This window comes from Balaenoptera physalus, assembly GCF_965194825.1.
Source record: "Balaenoptera physalus genome assembly, chromosome: 13".
NCBI lineage: Eukaryota > Metazoa > Chordata > Mammalia > Artiodactyla > Balaenopteridae > Balaenoptera > Balaenoptera physalus.
Window position 1 is genome coordinate 33549264 of NC_138892.1, and position 25838 is coordinate 33575101.

The 25838-nt window shown below is 34.8% G+C and overlaps 1 protein-coding gene and 1 long non-coding RNA gene across 3 annotated transcripts in view; one reads left to right on the forward strand and one right to left on the reverse strand.

The window, feature by feature from the left end:
- Positions 1-25838, forward strand: part of MGAT4C (MGAT4 family member C) — an 828975-nt gene that overhangs the window by 156126 nt on the left and 647011 nt on the right. The gene's annotated exons all lie outside the window — the stretch shown is intronic.
- LOC309640427 lies at positions 1997-24599 on the reverse strand. The gene is made up of 2 exons (XR_014252208.1): positions 14981-24599; positions 1997-14903 (listed from the first exon to the last, which is right to left on the reverse strand). It is a non-coding gene; the product is annotated as an uncharacterized lncRNA (long non-coding RNA).

Sequence of the window (25838 nt, forward strand, 5' to 3'; positions counted from 1 at the left end):
AATCCCCTTGTATGTTATTTGTTGCTTTTCCTTTGCTGCTTTCAATATTTTTTCTTTGTATTTAATTTTTGATAGTTTGATTACTATGTGTCTTGGCGTGTTTCTCCTTGGATTTATCCTGTATAGGACTCTCTGTGCTTACTGGACTTGATTGACTCTTTCCTTTCCCAATGGGATGATTCATTGTCTGTTCAGGGATTCCACAGACTCAGGGTACCTCAAATTGATTGTGGAGATTTAATCCACTGCTCCTGAGGCTGCATGGTGAAATTTCCCTTTCTCTTCCTTGTTCACACATCTTCTGGGGTTCAGCTTTGGATTTGGCCCCGACTCTGCATGTAGGTTGCCCTCTGGCATCTTTCTTCACCCAGACAGGAGGGGGTTAAAGGAGCAACTGATTATGGGGCTCTGGCTCACTCATGCCGGGGTGAGGGAGGGTTACAGAATGCGGGGCGAGCCTGCAGCGGCAGAGGCCAGTGTGACATTGCAGCAGCCTGAGGTGTGCCGTGTGTTCTCCTGGGGAAGTTGTCCCTGGATCACAGGACCCTGGCAGTGGAGGGCTGCACAGGCTTACATGAGGGGAGGTATGGATAGTGACCTGTCCTTGCACACAGGCTTCTTGGTGGCTGCAGCAGCAGCCTTAGCGTTTCATGCCTGTCTCTGGTGTCTGTGCTGATAGCTGTGGCTGGCACCCATCTCTGGAGCTCACTTAAGCAGTGCTCTGAATCCCCTCTCCTCGCGCACCCCGAAACAGTGGTCTCTTGCCTCTTAGGCAGTTCCAGACTTTTTCCCGGACTCCCTCTCGGCTAGCTGCAGTGCACTAGCCCCCTTCAGGCTGTGTTCATGCAGCCAACCCCAGTCCTCTCCCTGGGATCTGACCTCTGAAGCCAGAGCCTCAGCTCCCAGCCCCCACCCGCCCCAGCGGGTGAGCAGACAAGCCTCTCAGGCTGGTGAGTGCTGATCAGCACTGATCCCCTGTGTGGGAATGTCTCCACTTTGCCCTCTGCACCCCTGTTGCTGTGCTTTCCTCTGTGGCTCCAAAGCTACCCCTGCTGCCTACCCCCTGTTTCCACCAGTGAAGGTGCTTCCAAGTGTGTGGAAACTTTTCCTCCTTCACAGCTCCCTCCCAGATGTGCAGGTCCCATCCCTATTCTTTTGTCTCTGCTTTTTCTTTTTTCTTTTGCCTTACCCAGGTACGTGAGTAGTTTCTTGCCTTTTGGGAAGTCTGAGGTCTTCTGCCAGTGTTCAGTAGGTGTTCTGTAGGAGTTGTTCCACATGTAGATATATTTTTGATGTATTTGCGGAGAGGGAGGTGATCTCCATGTCTTACTCCTCTGCCATCTTGAAGCTCTTCCAGTCACTGGTTCTTTGAATAGGTTTACAAATTCTGCTAGGCAAATTGAATTATTTAAGCAAAGGTCTCTCCTATAAAGTGACTCTGGTTTAATAGGTTTTGCTACTTCTGAATGAAACTTATTTTAAAAGCAAGTGTTGCTAAGCTTTAGCAACACTTAGATTACTTGGTTCATATACCCTAAAAAATAAAACATTGTTATATTTAAGTTAATAAAATAACTTGACTTTTACAGAATATTCCATTTAATTCTTCAAGACTTTACATCCATAATCAGTTGATAACATAATGACCAATTGATATAAAAATAAGGTATACATTTTAAAAATGCCAATGAATAGACAGTATTTTAAGCTTCCACCACTTAGCATTTATTACAGTGGTATACTTCATTCATTTTTTCACTTTCTCTGAAGGAAAGCAAAACAAATTGTGCCTGAGTTTCTACACACATTGCTTAGATTTAGGAGCCCTTCTTATATTGAACAACTTCTGTGCAGGAAAGAAGAGAAAGATAAATAATATTAAATCACTGCACTCAAAGGAGTTCAGAGTATACTACGAAATACTCTCATGAAATTATAAAATTTATAAGGGAATTATAAAAGAAATGCTCTTAATTAATCCTGGGGAATATCTAGGTTTATTTAGTCTGTGTGGCAGGGGTGAGGGTGGGAGCATGGAATGGCTTCTCAGGCAATGACACCTAGCCAGGTTTTAATGTAGAACATTACATAGAAAGTATGCTCATCAAAGGAGGTGGGAAGAAAATTCCTGGCAGAGAAAACAATGGAAACTAATGAGAAGATGGAATACATTCAGAAGTATGAATAAAAATAAAAAAGATTAAATAATGTATGAATTATGGTTAATAAAAGCAGTTTTGTGTTTCATTATAACATGTTAGCAGGGCTGGCTTCATGGGCATGTAGTCTGTGATGGTTTTAAGTGTCATGGAAAGGATCTAGTCAGTTATTCTGACAGAGGAAGCCACTAAGTTGTTATTATATAGAGAAAGGATATTGTTATGGTCTAAAGGTTTATATCCCCTCAAAATTCATATGTTGAAACTTTAATGCCCAGTGTGTTGGCATTAGTAGGTGGGGCCTTTGGTAGGTGCTTAGGTCATGAGAGTGGAACCCTCATGAATGGAACTAGTGTTCTTATAAAAGAGACCCCACAGAGATCCCTCACCCCTTCTTTCATGTGAAGATATAAGAAAAAAATCTGATATCCTAAAGAGGGTTCTCACCTGACCATGCTGGCACCCTGATCTCGGACTTCCAGTCTCAAGAACCTTGAAAAATAAATTTCTGTTGTTTGTAAGTCACGCAGTCCCTGATTTTTTTTTTTTTATAGCAGCCCAAACAGACAAAGGTAGATATGATGTGATTTATACCTTGACAGCAACTGGAGATATAGTTATAGTTATGGGTAAGTTATGCACGCATTCAGATGATAAAGAGAATATAAATAAATGCCATGGTAATAAAATGAAGAAATCTATTCAAGACTATGTAAGAGATAAATATATGTGACTTTAGTACTCAATAGGTTGTAAGATTGAATAAAGATTTCAACAGATTGAAGCATCTTGATTCCCCAAGATGCCAGCTTCAGTGACGTGGTATCAGTAACTACAATGAAGAACATCAGAGGATGAGAGGTTATACAAGGATCAAGGATCTCAAACTTGAACATTTTGCCAATAAAGTGCTTTATGTCGTTGGACAATATGTTATAGGCTTATTTTCATTAATCGAAATCAAGAGAACAGTTTAAATTTTCTAAAGAATTAGAAGACGGTTAGAGGATATATTTACATACTGTGTAATTAAAGATAAATATTCAAAGAAAAGCAGGTAGACCAGGAAGTGATAAGAGCCTGCAGACTCCATGGCTGCAATGGGTGAATGAAAAATACATTAAAAAAAAAACGTAGCCAGTGATTCTGGAATATTTAATAAACTCAACTGAAAAGAGTATCTGTTGCATTTGGCAGTTGTTGACTTTCATATGTGTAGACATAATTATTATGATGAATATAGAAGCCAGAGGTAGTGAAATGAGAATTAAATGGATTGTAAGGAAGTAGAAACAGTAAGAAAATTTGTGAGAAAAATAGAAATAAAAGCTTACATAATAGTTGTTGGGGTTGCAGTATTATAGGGCAGCTTTTTATTTTTGTTTTTATTTTTTTCATTATTGAGGCACTTGGGAATACTCAGGGCCTGTGGGGAGAAGCCAGTAGATAAGAGGGGACAAAACATATAGAAGAGAGGAGATAAAGCAGAGATGAGATGAATGATGGAGAAAGGGAAGCACCAGTTTCAATAGGTGTGGTTTTTCTCAAGCTACACTTTATTCACCTTGTACAAGAAGAGGGAAATCAGGCAATGATACTGATTCAGGATCGGGGTTTTCACTCACTTTATTAGTCAAAAAGAGAAATCTCTTTTGCTTCCCAGAAGCATAACACCTCTTCATTTCCTTTCCACATTCTTCATGGTTAGGCCATGAATCCTGCTTCTGCAACCACTGTGAGGATGTGTTCCCTATTTATTTCTCACTCTACCATGACTACTAAGTCTGGCACTTAGTATGTCCTCAGTAAGCATTAATGCAGAAAAGGAAGGGAAAGGAGGAAAGAAGATAATGAAAGCACAGGGTGACAGACTTTACTAGCATATACAGCTGTAATTTAGTGTGGTTGGTAGCACACCAAGTATGAGACTGCAGAGATGGAGAAAATGCAAATTGCAGATCTTAAAGGTCAGGTTAGGTACCAAACACATTTTCCTACATAAAAATGGTTGTACTCATGACCAAATAATTCAGCTTGCAAACTTGCACATTTACTTCCTTTTTTCCCCCATGCTCAGGGTCAGCAAATACTTTTTGAGCCAGCATGTAAATTTTTTTAGAAGTTCACATGAAAATCTGTTTTTTTCTTTTTTTAAAAAATAAATTAATTTAATTAATTAATTTATTTTTGGCTACGTTGGGTCTTCATTGCTGCACGCGGGCTTTCTCTAGTTGCGGTGAGTGGGGGCTACTCTTCATTGTGGTGTGCGGGCTTCTCATCGTGGTGGCTTCTCTTGTTGTGGAGTACCGGCTCTAGGCGTGCAGGCAACTCTAGGCGAGTTGTGTGGCTCACGGGCTCTAGAGCGCAGGCTCAGTAGTTGTGGCCCATGAGCTTAGTTGCTCTGCGGCATGTGGGATTTTCCCAGACCAGGGAATGAATCTGTGTCCCCTGCATTGGCAGGCGGATTCTTAACCACTGTGACACCAGGGAAGTCCCAAAAATCTCTTCCGATGCTCTTAAAAATCACAAGGTCTGACATGATTCTGTTTATAATTTCCCATATGGCATTATATGATTCTGCTTAAAAACCTGATTTTGAAGAGTTTTGGAGGCTTCATGTAAAGATCTCCAAGAGACTGGGGTTTAAATGTAAGCCAGGAATACCTGTGCTATTCTATATAGCCCAAATATTTAGAAGAAGCAGGCATCAAATTTTTCAAGACAAATGTAGGAATTCCTGGGAAAGGCTTGTTGGGCAGTGGAGGGATAGAAGCTGGCTTATATCAAGCAATAACTTAAAATAATCAGGGACAACTCAGCTGTGTCCAGTCTCTTTCTTCCCTCCTCCCCAACTCCTTCTATCTCTCTCTGTCTCTCACATCCTCAATTCCTAAATCCATTGACTCCCTGCTATATTTAAGCTTGGGTCCACAAATTAGACAGAAAATTTAAGTTGAATTTTAAAAATCGAATGTCAGTTGTAGGGGCTACTCTAATGCTAAGGATTAGATGAAAGAAGTTTTGTTATACTGTACATGATATTGTAGATATAAGTTGGGTTATTTTTGTGGAGAAGGCACTGGGATGTCATTGAGAAGTACTGTATCAGAATTTCACAAATTTAGGTCTAGCAGAAGTTTAACTTTCAATGGCAAACAGTCTATTTCTTCTCCATCTTTTCTTAGTTATAGCACAGGACAAATTCATTATTGTTCTTATCATTAAGTGAGAACCGTAATGAACAAATCATAATTAGAAAATAATCAATGTGAAGTTTCTATTAGAAAATAATTCTCTAATTATAAAGGAAACACAGATTTTTAAAATTTAAGTGGTTTACCTATTTTTAAAACAGTAATATGTTAAATAATGTTATTTTATTTGCACAAAATTCTATTATAACCCTAAATATCCAAATAAATAGTGACATTACTGTTGCAAATTTTTCACTTTATCATTTTTATGATGCCAAAGTAATGGCATAATTTCCATAGTTATTTATCTATATAAATGTATATACATTCTTTAATATTTGTTTGAATTTAGGGTGTTGTATTTATATGGAAATATAAACCCAAACATTCGTGCATCTCTTACTTGCCTATTCATTTAATTTTTTTTCACATTTAAAAATTTTAGTTATATGTGGAAGTTTTCCAACTCTGCAACATTTGCCAATTTTCATGTTTTAGTTTTCAATTCAGCTTAATCTATAAAAAATAATTGACAGCAGCTAAGCTGAAAATTATGGTGGGAGAAGTGAATTATTTACATTATTAACAAGTTAATGAGTAGATAACAGGAATTAATAAAATTATGACAATTTTTATGTTATAGCAACACAAATTTATTATTATATATTTATAGAAAACATTGACAGGTACATAAATGTGTACTCAGAAATGTTTGTTAACCGAAAGTAAATGAGTGTATGTATAATTTTAAATCATTATTTTATTCATAGTTTTAAAATCATCCAAGCTTTCTTCTGGTACTATGCCTAATTTCAGTGAAAATACCCACATTCATTTTTAGTATCTTACTTTTTCTTAGAAAACAAATGTAAAATTAAAACTAAAGAAAATATTTACTAAAATCTAACGGTATTAGAAGCACTAATAGCAACAAAATAAATAGTCTTTTACATTTGAAAAAGATTGCGGAGCTCAGACCAAGTTAGCATTCACTTATAATTTGCATTGAGTTGGTATAGATTTAGTTTGCCTTAATTACTCAATAAATCACTTCCTTTCTGAGTAATGATATACTCCTCTGAACAACGTAGCATCTTTAGATAGCCCTGAGCAAGATTAAACTAAAAAATGAACCTCTGAATAATTATCTTTAAAACAAGTGTTAATCAAATCCAAAATTGACTAGACAATTAAATATGTCAGATTTCAACATTTGAAGACAAATATGAGATGTTATTTTCTATCAGATAAATGATAAGTGTGTTGTAAAACCTGAAGTAACTGTAAAGTTGGAGAAATGGAATGTCCGTAGAATGTCATTACTAATTAGATTTCCCAGGCAATTAAATTTTAAATTTTAATACTTTTTTGCCAGAAAAAAGTATTTCAACCATTTTTCTAAAATGCACAAACTAGTACTTTGTAGGAGTCTGTATATTTCCTCAAATTTTTTTTTTTTAAATTCGAGCTTAGTATTCTGTTAATGATTTGAATTCTAGATGTGGATATATTAGGGGTAATATGTTTATGTGGATATACCAGCAGTATACATTTACTCTTTTCTGATGAAATCCATGATAGCAACCCATTACCAAGCAAATTTGAACGTGCTTATCTTTCTGTGCAAGTGTCTCATTCATCTCTCAAAATTTTGCTCAAGAATACATTTTATTATGTATTTAACATTTTAAACAATCAATGGTTATTGAAGATCTTAGTGAATTTTTATTCACTAAGATAATTAGTCCATCAATTTAAAGTTATATTTTGTGTAGTAGGTATGAATAGTACCTAGTTGTATAATAAATAGGACTTTATTTCCTTTAAATTGACCTCATTTTAACTGGGCTTTTGATCCCACCAGACTGGAAGGAAATACTGCCTTGGTTGCTTATGGGACTTTCACTAGATCTAGAAACTTTATGCTATTTCCCTGTCAACTGTGCACGTAAGAATCTTAGTCAGCACTTGTAAGCACACGTGCTATGGCTCAGTTTCTTTGTAAGCACCATTCACTGACGCCATTTGGGTGTTTTGGCCCCTCTTCACTGTGATGATAAGTATCTCCAAAACCTACCTCTCCTTTCCTTCTGTGCTCACGGTCCCTGCATACTCTTTCCCCAGCCTGGAGATTGGGCTCCTCTCCATCTATTAGGTAAATTCCCTCTTGATGTTTTGTTCAAAGATGTTTCTCTCTCTTTATTGTTTTCTCAGAGGCACTTTGTAAAATTCCCTCATTGGGTTTAGACTTCTGGCAATAATAGTGGAGAAAAGGATCGTTTATCTGCAACTTTGCTTTCTTTCTAGTTGCAAACCTATCCATAGGCAAGGAAGCATAGAAATCACTAACTGCTTCAATGGAGAAGAAAAGGTGAAAAATCCAGGGATAATAAAAAAGAACCTCTAAAATTATTATAAATAGGACAAAATATGAGCACACTAACATTTAAATGTGCACAGGAAATAAAGTGATATTTCAAGCCTTGCACCCTGCCTTCAATCTTCACATTCACCTGATATGTAAAAGAGAAAAAATAATTTAAAAAAAGTATTAATTTAAAGTACTATTATTTAAGCTTAAACAAATTCTCATATATGTAAATGCTCAAATTCTCAACTTTCATGACCCTCTGTTCCTTTCAAGATTGTGTTGGATCTCAAGATGCATATGATGTTCTGGATATTTGTTGCAGAGTGGCTCCTCTGCTCTTGGGCCTGGACTGGTGACCTTGGAAGAATACTGTGTTTTCTGGCTTTTCAGAGTGATTTTTCCACACCTCTTGCTGGTGTCTATCTATGGTCCTAGTCATTTTTCTTATTTATAAAACCCCCATAGTCAGGGGTCTTTTGGTCCTATCTGCCACTCTTGACTTATTCTTTAGCCCTCCCAGCACCTAACTAGAACACACAGGGACTTCTGGATCCTTGTAGACTGGGTTTAGGCTAGAAAATTAGAAGAGCTTCCTTGGACTCTCTCCCTGACAACTTCCCAGTAGCCCAGTAATGCTATTGCCTACATGCAGTGGTAATTTGTTATGCAGTATCATTTTTTTTTTTCTAGAGCAATGTTTGTCAACACTGACTTAACATTAAAAAAAAAAATGGCTGTTTGAAAAATATGGATGTGTAGGACTCATTACTACATTACTCATTACTACTACTAAAAGATTGAATCTAATTAGTTTGTAGTAGAGTCTTTGTATTGACAGTATTGGGCTTGCCATTACCTCTTTCCCTGTGGCATGGGTTTCTCTACATCATATGTAACTTCTCCTTCTGAGTCAGCATTAATGGTTTTGGGAGTTATTGTCAGTATTCATAATATCCCTTCAAAGTTATGGGACAAAATTGATGATTTATTCTGCAAGGATTGGCTCTTGATATGTAAATGGAAGCTGATGGAACATAAAACTTCATAACTTTTTCAGCAAGGTCCATATTTCAAGATTATTGCCTTAGTGTACATTTAAAAAGAAGCAAAACCAAAATATAAGTACCCACTGAAACTTAAATCTAGCCAATGGCTGTTTTGTTCCAGGCAGCACTGTCCCTCTCTTATCCCTGGGTTGAGAGACTTATGATAGTTCATAGACTATTAGGGAACATGATTAATGGGAGAAATGAGAATTCATCAAGGTAATGCACTCCAAATTTCTGGTTACCTTAGCTATATACAAATATATTCAATAGCAGTCATAACATGCATTTACATATTACAGTAATTGGGGCTTCCAACTCTGCCATCAGATAGATCTAGTTTGAACTTTAGCTCAACTATTCATTGGTTAATTACTTCAGAGTAGTTATTTAATTTCTTTGTGCCTCAGTTTTCTTATCTTCTGGAAAATGTCACCTCACATTTTCTATTATGACTACTTTCATCACATGTGGTTAGCAAGGGAATGTCCTTGTTATCCTCCACTCAGAGGATATGAATGTACAGTACAATGAATGACTGCGCAGTACAATTGACCCTTGAGCAACACAGATCTGAACTACACTGGTCCACTTATGAGAAGATTTTTTTGAGTACTATATACTACAGTATTTCGTACTACATGATACGGGTTAGTTGAAACCATGGATGAGGAATTGAGGATATGGAGAAACAACACATATGGAGGACCATCAGTTATATGTGGATTTTAACTATGTGGAGGGTTAGCACCCTTAGCCCCACATTGTTCAAGGGTCAATTGTATAATGGTTACTTTGTAGGCTTTAGAGCCTGACAACTTTTTATTGAAGTATAGTTGATTTACAATATTGTGTTAGTTTCAAGTGTATAGCAAAGTGATTCAGTTACATATATATTATTTTTTAGATGATTTTCCTTTGTAGTTTATTACGAGACATTACATATTGTTCCCTGTGTTATACAGTAAATCCTTGTTTATCTATTTTATATATGGTAGTATGTGTCTGTTAATCCCATACTCCTAATTTATCCCTTCACCACCTCATTTTCCCCTTTGATAGCCATAAGTTTGCTTTCTATGTCTGTGAGTCTGTGTCTGTTTTGTAAATAGATTCATTTGTGTTATTTTTTTAGATTCCACATATAGGTGATCTCATACAGTATTTGTCTTTCTCTGTCTGACTTACTTCACTTAGCATGATAGTCTCTAGGTCCATCCATGTTACTGCAAATAGCAATATTTCATTCTTTTTATGGCTGAGTAATATTCCATTGTATATATATATATACGCCACATCTTCTCTATTCGTTCATCTGTTAGGTTGCTTCCATGTCTTGGCTATTGTAAATAGTGCCGCTATGAACATTGGGGTACATGTATCTTTTCTAATTAGAGTTTTCATCTTTTCCAGATATATGCCCAGGAGTGGGATTTCTGGATCATATGGTAGCTCTAAAAATAAACTCAAAATAGTTTAAAGGCCTAAATATAAGACATGACACCATAAAACTCCTAGAAGAGAACACAGGCAGAACATTCTCTGACATAAATCTTGGCAATATTTTCTTAGTCTCCCAAGGCAAAAGAAATAAAAGCAAAAATAAACAAGTGGGACCTAATCAAACTTGTAAGCTTTTGCGCAGCAAAGGAAACCATAAATAAAATGAAAAGACAACCTACAGACTGGAGAAAATATTTGCAAACAATGAGAATGACAAGGGCTTAATTTCCAAAATATGCAAGCAGCTCATATGATTCAATAACAGAAAAACAAACAACCCAATCAAAAAATGGGCAGAAGACCTAAGTAGACATTTCTCCAAAGAAGACATGCAGATGGCCAACAGGCACATGGAAAGATGGTCAACATCGCTAATTATTAGAGAAATGCAAATCAAAACAGTGAGGTATCACTTCACACCAGCAGAATGGCCATCATCAAAAAGTCTACAAATAATAAATGTTGGAGAAGGTGTGTAGAAAGGGAACCCTTCTATATTGTTGGTGGGAATGTAAATTGGTGCAACCATTGTAGAGAACAGTAGGAAGGTTCCTTAAAGAACTAAAAATAGAGCTACCATATGATCGAGGCTGACAATTTCTAATCAAACCCCAGATCTTCTACTTGACATCTGTCTGAATATTGCCAAGTAAATCTGTAAAAATATTTATTTATCTATTTATTTATTGGCTGTGTTGGGTCTTCGTTGCAGCATGTCAGATCTTTCGTTGCAGCGCATGGGCTCTTCATTGCTGTGCGTGGGCTTCTCTCTAGTTGTGGCACATGGGTTCAGTAGTTGCAGCGTGCGGGCTTAGTTGCTCTGTGGCATGTGGGATCTTAATTCCCCAACCAGGGATCGAACCGGCCTCACCTGCATTGCCAGACCAATTCTTAACCACTGGACCACCAGGGAAGTCCCTTGTCAAGTAAATTAATGTCTCTGTGCCGCAGTTTTCTCTTCAATATAATGTGGAATAGTAGTAGTGCATTATGTATTATGGTATTGTGAAGATCTATAATCTATTCCAAGTTCTTTGAATTCTGAAAGTAAATACTGTAAGTGTTCATTGCTATTATTACAATTATGATCTTTATTATTACTATACACACAATTTTTTTTTGTTACAAATAGTGCACAAGTCAGTCAACATATGTCTTCCTGATTGTGTCAGGAATGAGTACCATTCACTTTAGACAGTGATAATCAAGCCAAGATATTAACATGTTGAAGGATAAGAAATTTCTCTTTTCTTTGGACTTCAAGATGGTAGAGTGGCCAGTTGGACTTACATAACCATCCTATGATCATGAAGGGTTAGACAGTGACAACTAATAAGATAGGGAAGATTCAAAGTGAAAGACTGAATCTATAAATTTTGTTTATAGCTTTTAAGCCCATGAATCTGCCTTTTAAGACAAACCTCTTCCAGAAAATTCTATATATGTGAGCCAATAAATGTCCTATTTGCTTAAGCGAATGTGGGTTGTGTTATCTGTTCCTATGTGATCTGAATCCTAAGAATTATAGCGCCTGTCCCATAGCAGTCTTCTTAAACTTAAATGAGATAGTTCAAATAGTGTTCAGAATAGACTCTGACACATAGCTCTAGAGACTTTTCAACTATTATTAGTAGCAGTAGGTGTTGTAGTTTAATGTTAGCAAGAGGTTTAATGGATAGCTGACATATAAATGATATAACATTTTAATTTATGAAAATAAATTTCTTGCCTTATATTGCTTTTATCCTGAGTCTGTCCTGCTTTTAGTTTACTCTTAACCTTTTATTCTTTTACACAAAACTACCTGAAAGTGAATACATTTTTTTTGCCAGCTACACATTTTCAAGTAATTGAAAATATTTTCTTCAAGCTCTCCAAGGATAACCTAATCCTGGCTTTCTCAATATAAATCGTTGATTTTATGGACTGGGTACAATGGCATGGTAAACTTACTCTTTTCAAGGGCCCTGTCTAAGTTACAGTTACTTTGCACATGGATTTATGATTTCCTTCAAAAGGTAGCACAATTTTCTACATATTGATGTCTTGGAATAACATCAATACTACAAAAAGTCTTTCACAGTACAGATCTTTTGATTTTTCATACTTTGAAAACTACATATGTGAAACAAAATATTGTTTTATTCAGACTCTTACCATCTATGTGAACATGTCATATAATATAATTCTGTTGGTTTTTGAGTAAAGGTACTTTGCTTTTAAGTAACAGAAATCAACTCTAGCCTACTTGAGGGAAACAAGGAATTTATTGAAAGGATTCATGATAATTCAGAGGCCAAAAGGAAAAGCTAAACCACCAGCCCTTGCAACCGACAGGACACAAGGAGGTTTGCAGGAATGAGAGGATAATCTGTCCATGACACTGCAATTGGTGTGCTTCCTCCCATTTACTGTCCTTGTGTCATTGATTAACATTCAAATTCCTGGGATAGAGGGTTACAGTGGCCCTTTGTGAAAAGGGATATTTTCAAAAGATAATTCAGCATCATTTTATAAAAAAAAGAAAATATAAACAAGAATAAAATAAAATAAACACAGGTAAGAGATCCCAAAACAAGAGATACCCACTCTAATACCTAACAAGTCTTCAGCCTGATACTCAAATCTCCCTCCTTCATAACCCTAATCTTTCTTTTAGGCCTCATCTCATTTTATTTGTCTATCCATCACTTATTCTCAGGCCAAACTGCAGAACTTTCTTCATTCTAAACACAATACCACTTTCCTAACTTCGATAGCTTCTATAGGATTTTCCTCTCCCTTGAATGAGCCACATGATCTATTGAAATTCTTCCTATCAAGTTCCAGCTCTAATTCCTTTTTCTTCACAGTTCTTTCCCGTTATTACTTAAACTTCTTGAGAGCGGGATCTATATTTACCTAAAATTTTTCATAGTACGTAGTATTGTGCCTAGAACAAATATAGTATTGAATGAATAGTGGATCAGTGTTTGAAATAATACTTGCCAAAACCTGGCAGTTCCTTCTTTACAAGCCCTCCTATATCTGTCTTCCCTGATTTTCCAGTCTTACTTTATCAGTTCACATTCTGTTATTATTTCTCCTATTAGTCTCCATGCACATAAATCTCCCCACTCTGGCCTTCATTAAACATATCAATACCCCACTCATAATTTTATCTTCCTCTTGCTTATTGATTGAGAAATTGATTTTAATCACACAAATTTCTAGAGTCTCCTGTTCTAATCACAGCCTGAATTTCTGGCCCTATTTACTCACTGACTAATTCAACAAAGTTTTCATTTATAAATCCTTTCACTCATCTCTTATGTATTTTCTTTTATTAAGCCTACATTCCAGCATAGCAGAACTCCTTTCTCTCCCCTATTATAAACCATGTTTGCCTACATTTTCAACTGCACTTTGTTGTTTCCTGTTTCTAGAAAGCTTTTGAATCAGCACATTCAAATTATACCCATGTATGTCAAGGACTTTCTTGAAAGTATATGTACTCATTTTTAAAGTCAAAGTGTAAGCATCACTGCAAACTAACATTTAGGGATATAAAAATGAATAACTTCCAGTCTCTTTCCCCAGACTGAGATAAGAAAGTAAGGAGAGAATTACAGTATGGAATCTTAAGTGCCCTGATAGAGGTGTGTTATTAATACAGTTATATACAAACACTGAAGAGTGATATCTGATGGATGTTAGGGGATAAGGAGATTTATGGGAAGAAACAATGTCTAAATTAATTTTTGATAAACTCCTAGGAATGTGTCAGACTGTTGGAGTCAGGGTATTGAAGGCTAGGATAGGAATATGTGCCGTGATGTGGAGGGGGGGGTTGGGGAGAGAGAGAGACACACGTAGAGACAGACAGACACTTTTTGACAAGCACGTCATTTGGTAGGTCTGCAGTTTAGAGCTGAGAAGTATAATTCTAAGGTGAATTTACTGTTTATGAAAAAAAGAAAAATGACTTAAGGCAAATGCAAAAAAATTTATTTAGAACTCTGTGCATAGAATTTTACATAATATTTTAAAAATTATCAGTGCATGTACTGACTAATTAGGGAGATACGACAAGAGTAAAAGCTCAGGAGTACGTGAACAGGGTTAATACAAGTAATCCAGAGGACTACTGCTTAGAAATTCAGAGAAGGAGAGAGCAATGGAGCTCAAACAAGAAGAGATGTCTTTAAAAGGATACCAGGCCAGCATGTGTTTCTAGCCATTTTGGTTTGGATTTGAGAAATAGTTTTTTTTAGGGATAATAAGTGGTATTTCAGAAAGAAAAAAAAAAAAAGATTTGTACAGAGGATTGAAGGTAAAAGAAAACCTAGTGTATTTTGTGAAAAATGAACCCCCTGACCAATCGGAACAAATGTTCTATCACACCAACATATTTACTTCCCTGGCATCTTTGCCTTGTTCTTTTTTCCAGAAGCAAAAAAAAAAAAGAAAAAAAATTAATATCAAAGCCCAATTCTTAAGTACTTCTTTTATTAGAAGCCATTCTTGACCATACAGTGCATTCCCTACAAAATCAATCACTTCCCTATCTGTTTTCGTGGCACTTTATACATTACTTTTCATAGTATGTACCACATTGAATTTAGTCAGCCATTTGCCTGCCAGCCTTCACCTGCTGCGTTTTTTACATTACTTTTCATAGTATGTACCACATTGAATTTAGTCAGCCATTTGCCTGCCAGCCTTCACCTGCTGCGTTTTTGAATTTTCAGAATGCAAGGATAATGTTCTATTCATCTTTGTCCACCATAACATGTAACATTTGACTGCATATAGCAGGTGTGAACGCTGAGTGTTTATAAATCTTAAGGGCTGTAAGGGGGAAATTACAGTGCTACAGATAGAGCAAGCAGAGAAGCAAAGTTGTGTCAGAAGTTGGAGGTCTTGGCTAAATGATCTGAAAAGGCTGAAAAAATAAGAATTTAAGTTGCATACTGGTTCTTAAGTGTTAATACTCCTCGGTCATTTTGTAATGTACTTTCAATCACCAGAGAAAAAGGGGAAAATTTGGAGTACTTCAAATATTCCAAGCTTTTTTCAATGCTATATTATATCATGGTAATATAAAATTAGATCATAATTTTCTTGCATTAGTAGAAAATTTTAGTATCAAAATATTGAAATAATATCTTTAGTTAATATTGTGATAATAAAATAATGTTTTATTTTATATCACCTCTGTTACTTTTTATTGAATATCAGACATTATTTTCACCAAGAACATAAAAATAGATTATCTTCATGGATTTTACATTTGATACTTCTTATTCCAGAAAACTGTTTGTGTGACTTACTAACCTATGTATAATTTTCATAACATCTATACTTTTCTGCACAGAATTTGATTTTTCTCCAAGATTGGAAATTAATTCTTAAAAGTATTTATTTAATGTTCATGTATGAACTTACTGAACTTATATTGTGTATACTCTAAATGTTGTCTTAAGCAACTTGGGTTGCTGTAACAAATATACCATAGACTGGGTGGTTTAAACAACAGACATTTATTTCTCATAGTTCTAGCATCTTGGAAGTCCAAGATCAAGGTACTAGCATATCCAGTGTCTGGCGAGGGCCCTCTCCCTCGTTTGCAGAAGACCATCTTCTCATTGTAGCCTCACCTGGCTGAGGGAGAGAAAGCAAGCAAGCTCTTTTCTGCCTCTTCTTACAAGGACACTAATTCCACCTTGAGGGCTCTAAACTTATGACCTAATTACTTCCCATAGCCCCTATCTCCAAATACTACCACAATGGGGATTAGGGTTTCAACATATGAATTTTAGGGGGACACCAACATTCAATTCATAGCAATTGTATTAATATTTTTTATAGAATTTACTTTTTAAAATACTACAATGTTTCTTATTCAATTTGGTAGTTATTTAGTAATAGAGAAAATGCACAAAAATAAAGAACAACTATTTCAGTGTCAGAGCGAGGGAATATTGCTGTTCATTATCTTGGAGTGAATATACTGCATTTATTTTTCCAGCAAATAGAGACAGACATTTATGATAGCTTAGTTTTCTCGTATTTAAATGTTAAACAATACATGAAATGGCTGTATAATTTAGCCACTGTATTTATAAAGTTATTCCTGGCAGCTAATACTGCCTTACAGGTAAAGAAGAAGGGTATAAAGAATTATTTTAGCATTTAACAAACAATTATTATTCCAAATCTGTGTCATGCATTGAACAGAAAGCCCAGATCTGAGTAATTCCAAGTGCTTAACAGCTGTTTTTCCATATCCACCAAAGTCTGCCTACACTCATTTCTCTTTCTCTGCAGCACTGCATGAATTATCTTTTCAAATTCAGATTTTATATTTCCCCTTCTCTGTCATACTTTAGAGTGTACACCTTACACTTTAAACTGTGTTGGCAGAGACGCTGACCTCCAACATCTTTCCTTTTTTCTAAGGTTAAATTAGCAACAACCTGTGTGGTAGACTCAGTCTCTGCTTCCTCTTGTAGCCTCCTGCAGGGCACTCTATTCCAACTGGACTAGCCTACTTTGAGTCTCTTTTACCCACTGTTACATTCATTGATTCATTCATTCACTCATTTAAAGAAAGTTTTTGCCCATGTTATTGCCTCTGTCATCATAAATGTTGTCATGGTTGCAATTTCACTTACATTTAGAAGTACGTGATCATTTTTTCCCCTTTCTGGTTAGAATGTGAACTTCATGAAATTGTGCGTGGCATCTCTTTGCTTACCAATTTTGTGTTCTTTGTGCCGAGCCCAGTTGTCAATACACAGACAACACTTAAAATATGTTTTCAAGAATAGTGAATTAATGAATAAACCCTTTGGGTTCCATGTGCTCTGCATACTGGTTGTGAGAAAATGATCTAGTCACAGAAATTCTCTCTTGTCACCTCCTATCCAAACTTCTCTAGAGACAGGTCTTTTGGTCTTTAGCTGGTAGGAAAAGTTGCTACAGAATAAGTATCTTCCTAATGTCCTTCTAGATGGACTATAGCATCATTTAATTGCAATGAATATCCTGATTAGGCAATTAGGCACTATCAAGAATCTTGCAGGTAAATATGGGAAAGGAGGTAAAAGTGGGGACAAAGATCAAGACCTTCATTATACTTGTTGTCTGTCACCCTATCACCAGGTTGTCCTCAAATTTGATAAGATACAGAATCACCTCAAGGAAAGGTTTGTAGCATTGGAATCTTCCCTCCTGCATTAGAAGGAAGTTTGATAAAGACTTTGACCCTTAGAATATCCAAAAAATCTTTATTCCCAAAAGTATTTGACAATCAGTGCTACTAATTTATTCCTAGCCAGCTTGAAGACTAAATTGATTGTCTTTACATTAATATAGTATTTGAATTTCATAAGTATATCAATTTTTGTTCATGAAATGATTAAGGTGAACACAATTAGATCCTACTTTCGATAAAAAAGAAAATGAATGAAGCTTCTCAGTTCATTCTCCATAACACAAAACTTTTCAGGACCAATGGAGAAAGAGAAGTTAGGTATTTAGAATATTTTGCATTTAACTTAAATTTTTAAAAGTTTAAAACAGTTGGATATAACAGAAAGAGAAAAGGGAAAATAAATCTGGATCTTATTGTCTAATGGGGGAGATAGGCAATAATGAAAAAATCACATGAATAATAATAAAATGGCAATTGTGGTAATTTTCTTGATGGAGAGATATATAAGAAACTCTAAGAGTACATAATAGGATATTTATGTTAGTATTTTTGTGACTTTCCCTAGGTTTGGGGGAATAATTGAGGTAATGGATGCAAAATAACTTTTTCATTTACATTAAACTACATATGACATTCATAATAGTAATAATTTGCCTTTTGTCAATAAAACTTTCTTTATGTGCCTGCTTCTGGATTTATATTGTCTTTTAATCTTGTGGTCTCTCTTTACATGTTTAAACTGTATAACTATAACATCACAAAAGACTGGTGTCCTCAGTTTTGTGGGAAAAGCAAAGATGATCATGAAATCACAGATACCTCTGGTTAATACATTGTACTCTAAATTATTGATATATTATCAGTCTTCTTAAGATTACAATTGATATGTTAACAAGATGCATGGAATTTATTCCCACTTCACATCTAAAGTAGATCATATTAAGATAACAAATCATTTAGAAGGACATAAAAGCACAGTCCTTAGCTGCTGTATTGTAGATTATATTAGTTTTCTTGGGCTAGAGACTGGGTGAGTTAAACAACAGAAATTAATTTTTTCACAATTCTGGAAACTGGAAGTCCACTATCAAGGTGCTGGTTTCTGGTGAGACCTCTCTTCCTGGCTTTCAGATAACCATCTTCCCCCTGTGTTCTCACATGACTTTTCCTTTGTGTACCCGCAGAGAGAGAGGGAGATATCTGGTGTCTCTTCATCTTCTGAATAGGATACCAGTCCTATCAAATTAGGGTCTCACCCTTATAATTTCATTTGACCTTAATAATCTCTTTAAAGGCCCTAGCTCCAAATGCAATCATATTGGGGGGTAGGGCTTCAACATACAAATTTTGGGGGGATGCAATTCTGTTCATAACCTAACTCTTGCATTATTTTGAAAAATAAAGCACATTTATACCACTAACGACAACATTTGTGAGACATGTCATTTTTATGAATCCCATTTCAAGGAAATTCTAATTTCAAAATCATAATCTATCATTGGACTTTAATAAAAAAATTGATTTCTTTAATTTTAAGTAACAAATGGAAAAAATCTGTTTTAATTTTTGCATAAAAATTTTGATGAGTGCTAGAATAACAGTCAAATGATTCTGTATAAAATAATTTTGGTATAAAAGCATCCACATATATGTGTGACTGATGAAATTATCAAACTTTAAAAAATAATCTTAAAATATTTTGTGGACAATTCTAGATTTGTTATCTCATAGGAAGAGAGGAATCTGGGATGGAAAATATTGAACATTGAGAAGATAACTGTCTAAAATTATATCGTAAGAATGGGATTTCCATGAGGACAGGATTGTTGTCTGTTTTGTTGTGTGTGTGTGTGTGTTTTTTTTTTTTTTTTTGACCACTGTATCTCAGAGCCTGGAACAATGCCTTGCTCAAAATAAATGCTCTCAAACTGTTTGTCAAATAAATAAGTAGCACATCATTTAGTCAAACTAACTTAATTTCCTATAAGCACTTTACAATTCACCTGAATCCTTACCATAATATCATGAGGTAAAGAAAGATATGATTTTACAAACCTATTCAGTTTACTGAGCAGACACTTTTGTACTGTCATGGATTTTCTTTGTTGTTGTTGTTCTAGGTTAAGAGTGCTGTGTTATCATCTTAATACTCTGTCCACTTTTTAAAATTTCTGATGTTTACCTTAGATTCAATATCCGTGACTTCTTACTTAGAGAATTATGATTAGAGTTAATGTATCTTAACTTCAACTTTAAAGTTAACACTGAAGTCTTAGGCAACAAAAATGAGCAAACTATGGTCTAATAAACATTTACTTAAAAGTTTTGAGGCTGTATATAATCAAGTAATCACAAAATAATTGGATAATTGGCATTTGTATTGTTAATCTGTTCTGTAAGAAAACTTTATTCATTAATTTGGGCACACAATAAAAAATAGACGTTACCCTTTATTAAAACTATCATTTCTTATTTTGATGATCTGTATTTAAGGTTGGTAAGTATTACTAGTTTTCACAAAATTGAGGAATGCTTCAATTGTGATTTGAGGAATGCTTCAATTATGATTTTTTTTTTACTTTGCCTTTTATCATTTTATAATTTGTCTTCTATATGAGGTAATTAGAATGTAGAATAATGTAGGGGAAAGAGCCTTGATTGTAGAATTAAGCACAGCTACACTGTAATCCCTGACAGCTAAACTGCTTCCTAGCTGTGTGTTCTCTGGAAATTTATATTCCCTTTGTTTTCTTCTCCAGGGAATATTATGTATTTAATACCAGGAGAAATAAAAATGGCTCCCATTCTATTCTTTTAGCAGAGGTTTTGTTTGTTTTCTTTCGTTTTTGTTTTGAAGTAGTAACTGTTTTATATTGAGCTGGTTATTTAAACATTTAAATATTTGTCTTTGTATTTTATTAAAATCAATTTAGATTTTCTTGATTGGCAAACTAGAAGTATGAGTGTGTGTCTCTGTAAATAATACAATCAGTTGCATACTATGCAGGAGAATTTTAAAAGTTTTGAAAATATAAAAATAAAAGTTTTATCTTTGGTAGGAAAGCCACCTCTTAGAGATCCTGTACTCAACATTGGTAAATGTGTAATTTCAAAACCAGGCTGACTCAAATCACATAAGGCTGTGACCTTTTCCTTGTTATTTGTCACTAACAAGCTTAGCAGCAGTGAGGATGTTAGTGACAAACATAAGAAAATAGGTCATCTTTGCTCATTTTGAATATAGAAGGTACCTCTTTTCTTATCTGGTTGTCAGATTAACCCTGGGAATACTTTTCAGGTTGTCAGGTCTACATTGTTAAATTTCAATGTATGCATGTTTGGCTTTATTTTGATGCCAACAGTTAGTACTAGAATAGAATAAGTTTTTTGTTTCTTAAATTCGTTCAAGTCTCTGTTCCACCAGCTTATATATTCTTCAATTAAATTTTAGAAAAGAGACATTTATCAAAGAAGAACATACCTGTATTCTTTGGTGTCTTTTGTAAAATACCTGCAAATGTGTTTTCTAAAATATGCATCTTTTCTATCTTTATACAGATTATCTTTTTTTTACTGTCTCAGCCTCTCATTGTCTCTCTCACACACACGTGCATGCACGCACACACACACGCACACACACTCAGACTTGAGTGAAGATAGAAAATTGCAAATACTCTTCAACATTAGGACCTTTGAAATTGATCTTGATGCTGTACATACATTTTCTTTATCCTTCAACTCTTCTGTGAGGATGGGATTATCCTCCTTTTAATATAAAGAAAGATATTTTGAGAGAGAAAGGGATTTGATGCAAGCCTCTTGATGAGTAAGTTTTGGAGCTGAGATTTGAATCTTAGTTCATCAGGCCACGTTCATCTCATCTTCCTCCCTTTAGAGGGAAAGGAATAAGAAAAATATAATGAGATGATTTTAAAAGAAATTATTACTAGAGAGGCTGGTTGATAAGTATTATTTAAAATTTTGACTTACACATAGAGAATTTATTTAAAATATATTGGAGACTAACATCCCCATATAGCTATTTTTTCTGAATTTTATCAGTGTTTCTTTTATGACTTAAGGTAGTTCTTCTATTCCAAATACACAGAAAACATTTGAAGGTATATTTCAAAGAACCTCTAGAGGGTACCAGTAATAGGGAGTCAACTCAAATTCTTGTATTTCCTCTTAGACTGAAAGGCACAAGCTTCCTTCATTATATATTTCTCTTCCCATGGTCCCCAATCCCAGCTCCCTAGTTTTCCAAAACTAACACCCTTAATTAAGAGGACATCTGTGCCAAAGACTGCTCGGAACTTTTCCAACCACAAGATTCACAGTCTCTGGGTGCTTTTAATTCATTATCTCCTACATATCCATCAGTGACTCAAGCCAGACACCAACCAGGCCAGGACACTTTTTGATCTGCCAAAGCAACCTGTGAAAGAGGTAAACCAGTCCAATTCTGATAAATTATCTGTGAGCAAATAAGATATTCTTCTAGGAAGTGTCAACACTGTAACCAAGCAGAGGTGACAGAATTCACAGGCTCATCATTGGCATATATCAGTGAGAACATTTTTGTAACCATGGTAAATGTACTAACAGTTTTTCCAGCATTATACTAACCTTATATTTGGATTTGATAAGAATGACTGGGCCACATAGCTAAACACAAAGCAATATTGTGATTTGGCAACTTGCCACTGAATTTCATGTATTAATCTTACTGAACTAGTTAAGTTCGTACTCTAAAATTATTTATGTGAAGACCCAGATAGCCTCTAATTATAATTTTAGTTGGCTACATTTTTTAGTTAGTCAAATAGGCAATTTTAAAATATAATTTTGTGTTATGTGGATAATGACTAGTCAGAAATAAACTGAATCTTTTCATAATTGATAGTCTTATATGTGTCTTAATAATCATCTTTTAAAAAAGCTATTCATGGGTCTCTCTTGATTTAGATACAAAAGAGGAATGGGAGGGAAGTAATGTAAAATGTTAAAACACTGTACTAGGAAGTCCATATATTTTTAGCTATTTAGTTCTTAAAACAACTGGAAAATAATTATTATTCATATTGTATAGATGGTAAAACTGAGGCTTATAAAAGTATAAGGTCACAAATTAGCAAATGGATATTATTCTATTCAGTAGTTTGAATTCTCTACCAGCTCATATAAGGCTCTTTTAAAGATACTGATAAATGACTATTTAGAAAATTTATTTAGATACTTTTGAAAAAGTTTTACTTCCCCTGTTAAGCTACAGACCACTTGGGGGGACAGGTGAGATGATATCTTAAATAAATGTATCCTCCACATTAACATACCTGGAAATAGTTATCTGAATATAAACTAAAAATAAAAATAAATTATAAGTGTTCTTACACATCCATAACTTTTAGTATCATTAAATTAGTATTACGTTTTATAAATAGCCACTTAAATGCAATATATCCAAAATTGAATTTTTTTTATGTTCTCTATTCTGTCCTCTGAAACTGACTCTTCCCAATATTTCCAACTGTGGTGACTATTTCTATTGTCTACTTGATCCCTGTGCTAAAAAACCTTTAATTATACTACACTTACTCCTTTTGCTCAACTCCTATATGTAATCAGTCATCAAATTCTATAGATTCTGCCCTATTAACATTTCCCAAATCTGTCTTGCATTCTCATGTTTATAGCAGACACTCAACAAATATAATTTTTATTAAATTGTTAAATTAATATGTATGCTAATTTTTGGAGATATATAGATCGATTTTATGTCATATATTGCTATATCTCATATATGAATTATATAATATGAATAATTGTATATGTTAATTATACATATGAATGAAAACAATGAATAGATGCATTTACCTTTATACACATGGCTTTGTGTTAAATTACATAGTTTTTGCTATGTTTGGTAGGATAGTAAGTTCATTCTAAACACTTCCCCATTAGGGAAACAGAGAGGTGACTGACCAGTTTTCTAATCCACAGGAGGAAATTTTGTCTGTGCAAACTGTTTTAGAGAGTCATTTGCAACTCTTCACTAAATAGAAACATCTATTTATGCTAAAGGCCTGCTGCCTTTCATAATAAAATGTATGAATTTTTATAAGTTAAGCTTTTCGTATATTCATGAAATTAACCACCAAACAATTATTTCTGCTTAAGTTTACTTGACATACAGATAATCCATTACATGGATTCTTTTCTCATCAATAGTTTTCTCTTATTTCCCAGAACTGGTTGTCCTTCGGGTGTTACTTTATTACATAGTAATGTACTCATGAGACCTCATTATATACCCAACTCCATTTTCAATCATCAAATTAGTGTTCTTATTAAGATAAAGCATGAAACTGCCTGAATAGTTGCTTTCTTTAAAATGTTTCTTGAAATATTTAAAACCTTTAGAATAAAAATGAAACTTTTTTGTAGTAATGAAGAATGATATTTTTAGGTTAAGGAAAGCTAATTGGAATTAAATCGATATATGTAGTGAATTATTTTATATACAAACTGAATTGATGCAAACATGATTTCTTTTCAAAAGGAGAAAAATATAATAGCATAATTATAATCATTTGGCAATACAGTCAGGCCCAACTGTGAGACATAACTTTTCAAGGAAATATATCAAATGCCTCTGTATTTGCTTGTTTCCCTTCACTTACATTATTTGCATGAATAACAGTTTTAAAAAAAAGCACTTTAGAAGTTACTTTCATTTAACTTGGACATGTTGAACTGTTATGTTTTGGCCAAATAGGGTTAACCATCTAATGTAAATTAAATAATATATATTTAATTAGTTATTTTATTCAAACATGAAATACCATATATGCATATTATTGTAATATGCTATATTATGTATAAATACAAAATCTTTCCCTGAAGGAGCTCAAAATCTATTTATAAGGATAGATAGATAGATAGATAGATAGATAGATAGATAGATAGATAGATATGGAGCTATGTATATACCATTTCCATTGTAAACAAGTAGTTAAAAGATATGAATAAAAATGATTAGATTTATTATACAACAGAATCAAAAGGCCCACAGTGCCAATAAATGACCAAATTTTCTATTTCTTTTTCCTACTCAATAATAGGGAAAATTTTAAGAAGTGTTTTAGTCAGTTGTCTTCTCTGTTTTCTAGTGCTGCCATAACAAAGTATAATAGACTGAGTGGATTAAACAACAGAAATTTATTTTATTATAGTTCCAGAGGTTCAAACACAAGATCAAAGTGTCAACTGCGTTGGTTCTTTCTGAGGGGCAAAAGGGAAGGCTTGTATTCCAGGCATCTCTCCTTGTCTTGTAGATGGCTGTCTTCTCCCTGTGTCTTCACATCATCTTCCCTCTGTACATGTCTATGTTCAAATTTCCTCTTCCTATAAGGACACCAGTCATACTGAATTAGGGCTCACCAAAATGACCTCATTTTAACTTTACCTCTGTAAAGTATCTTCAAATATGGTCACATTCTGAGGCATTAGGAGTTAGAACTTCAACATAGGAATTTTGGAGGGACACAATTAAGATCACAGTACTCCACTGTTTGGCACCCTGAATGTTATGTCTTTCTCATATGCCAAACACATTTACCTCATCCCAACAGACCCCAAACTATTAACCTATTCCAGCAACAAATCTAAGTCAAAAATCTCCTCTAAATATCATGTACATCAAGTATGGGTGAGACTTGAGGTATGATTCATCCTGAAGGAAAATTTCTCTTCAGCTGTGATCCTGTGAAAACAGATAAGGTCTATATTATTAAAATACAACGGTGAGACAGGCATAAGATAGACATTTTAACTTCAAATTGGAGAAACCAGAAAGAAAAAAAGGGTTTAGGATCCCAAGTAAGTCCAAAACTATCAGGGAAAATGCCACTAGATTTTAAGGTTCTGGAATAACCTTCTTTGGCTCAACTCTGTGTCCTCTCAGCCCACTGGGGTGGCAGTCATGTCTTTTAGCCCACCAGAGTGGTGGCCTCACCCCCTTGGCCTTGGGTGGCCACGGCCTGGACTTCTGAAACTGAGGCAATAGGCACACCCTCTGGATCTGATAAAGAGGCCTCACTCTTTGAAACTGATGAGGTCACAGACCTACTCTTCCCATTCTCCCCGTGGGCCTGTTCCCTCTGGACCTGGGTGGCAGGAATGGCCCTGCTGACCTCTGAACTCCCTTTAGGGTCATTCTTCCCTTTTATTGAAGGATAACACACATTCACAGCCAGATAGCTCTTTTGGACCATCCTTTAGAATTCTAGAAATGAGCCTTCCCTCATTTCTCATTTTGTCGTATCTCTGCGCAGTTCAGTCTAAGTTTGCAGTGTTTCATCTGGT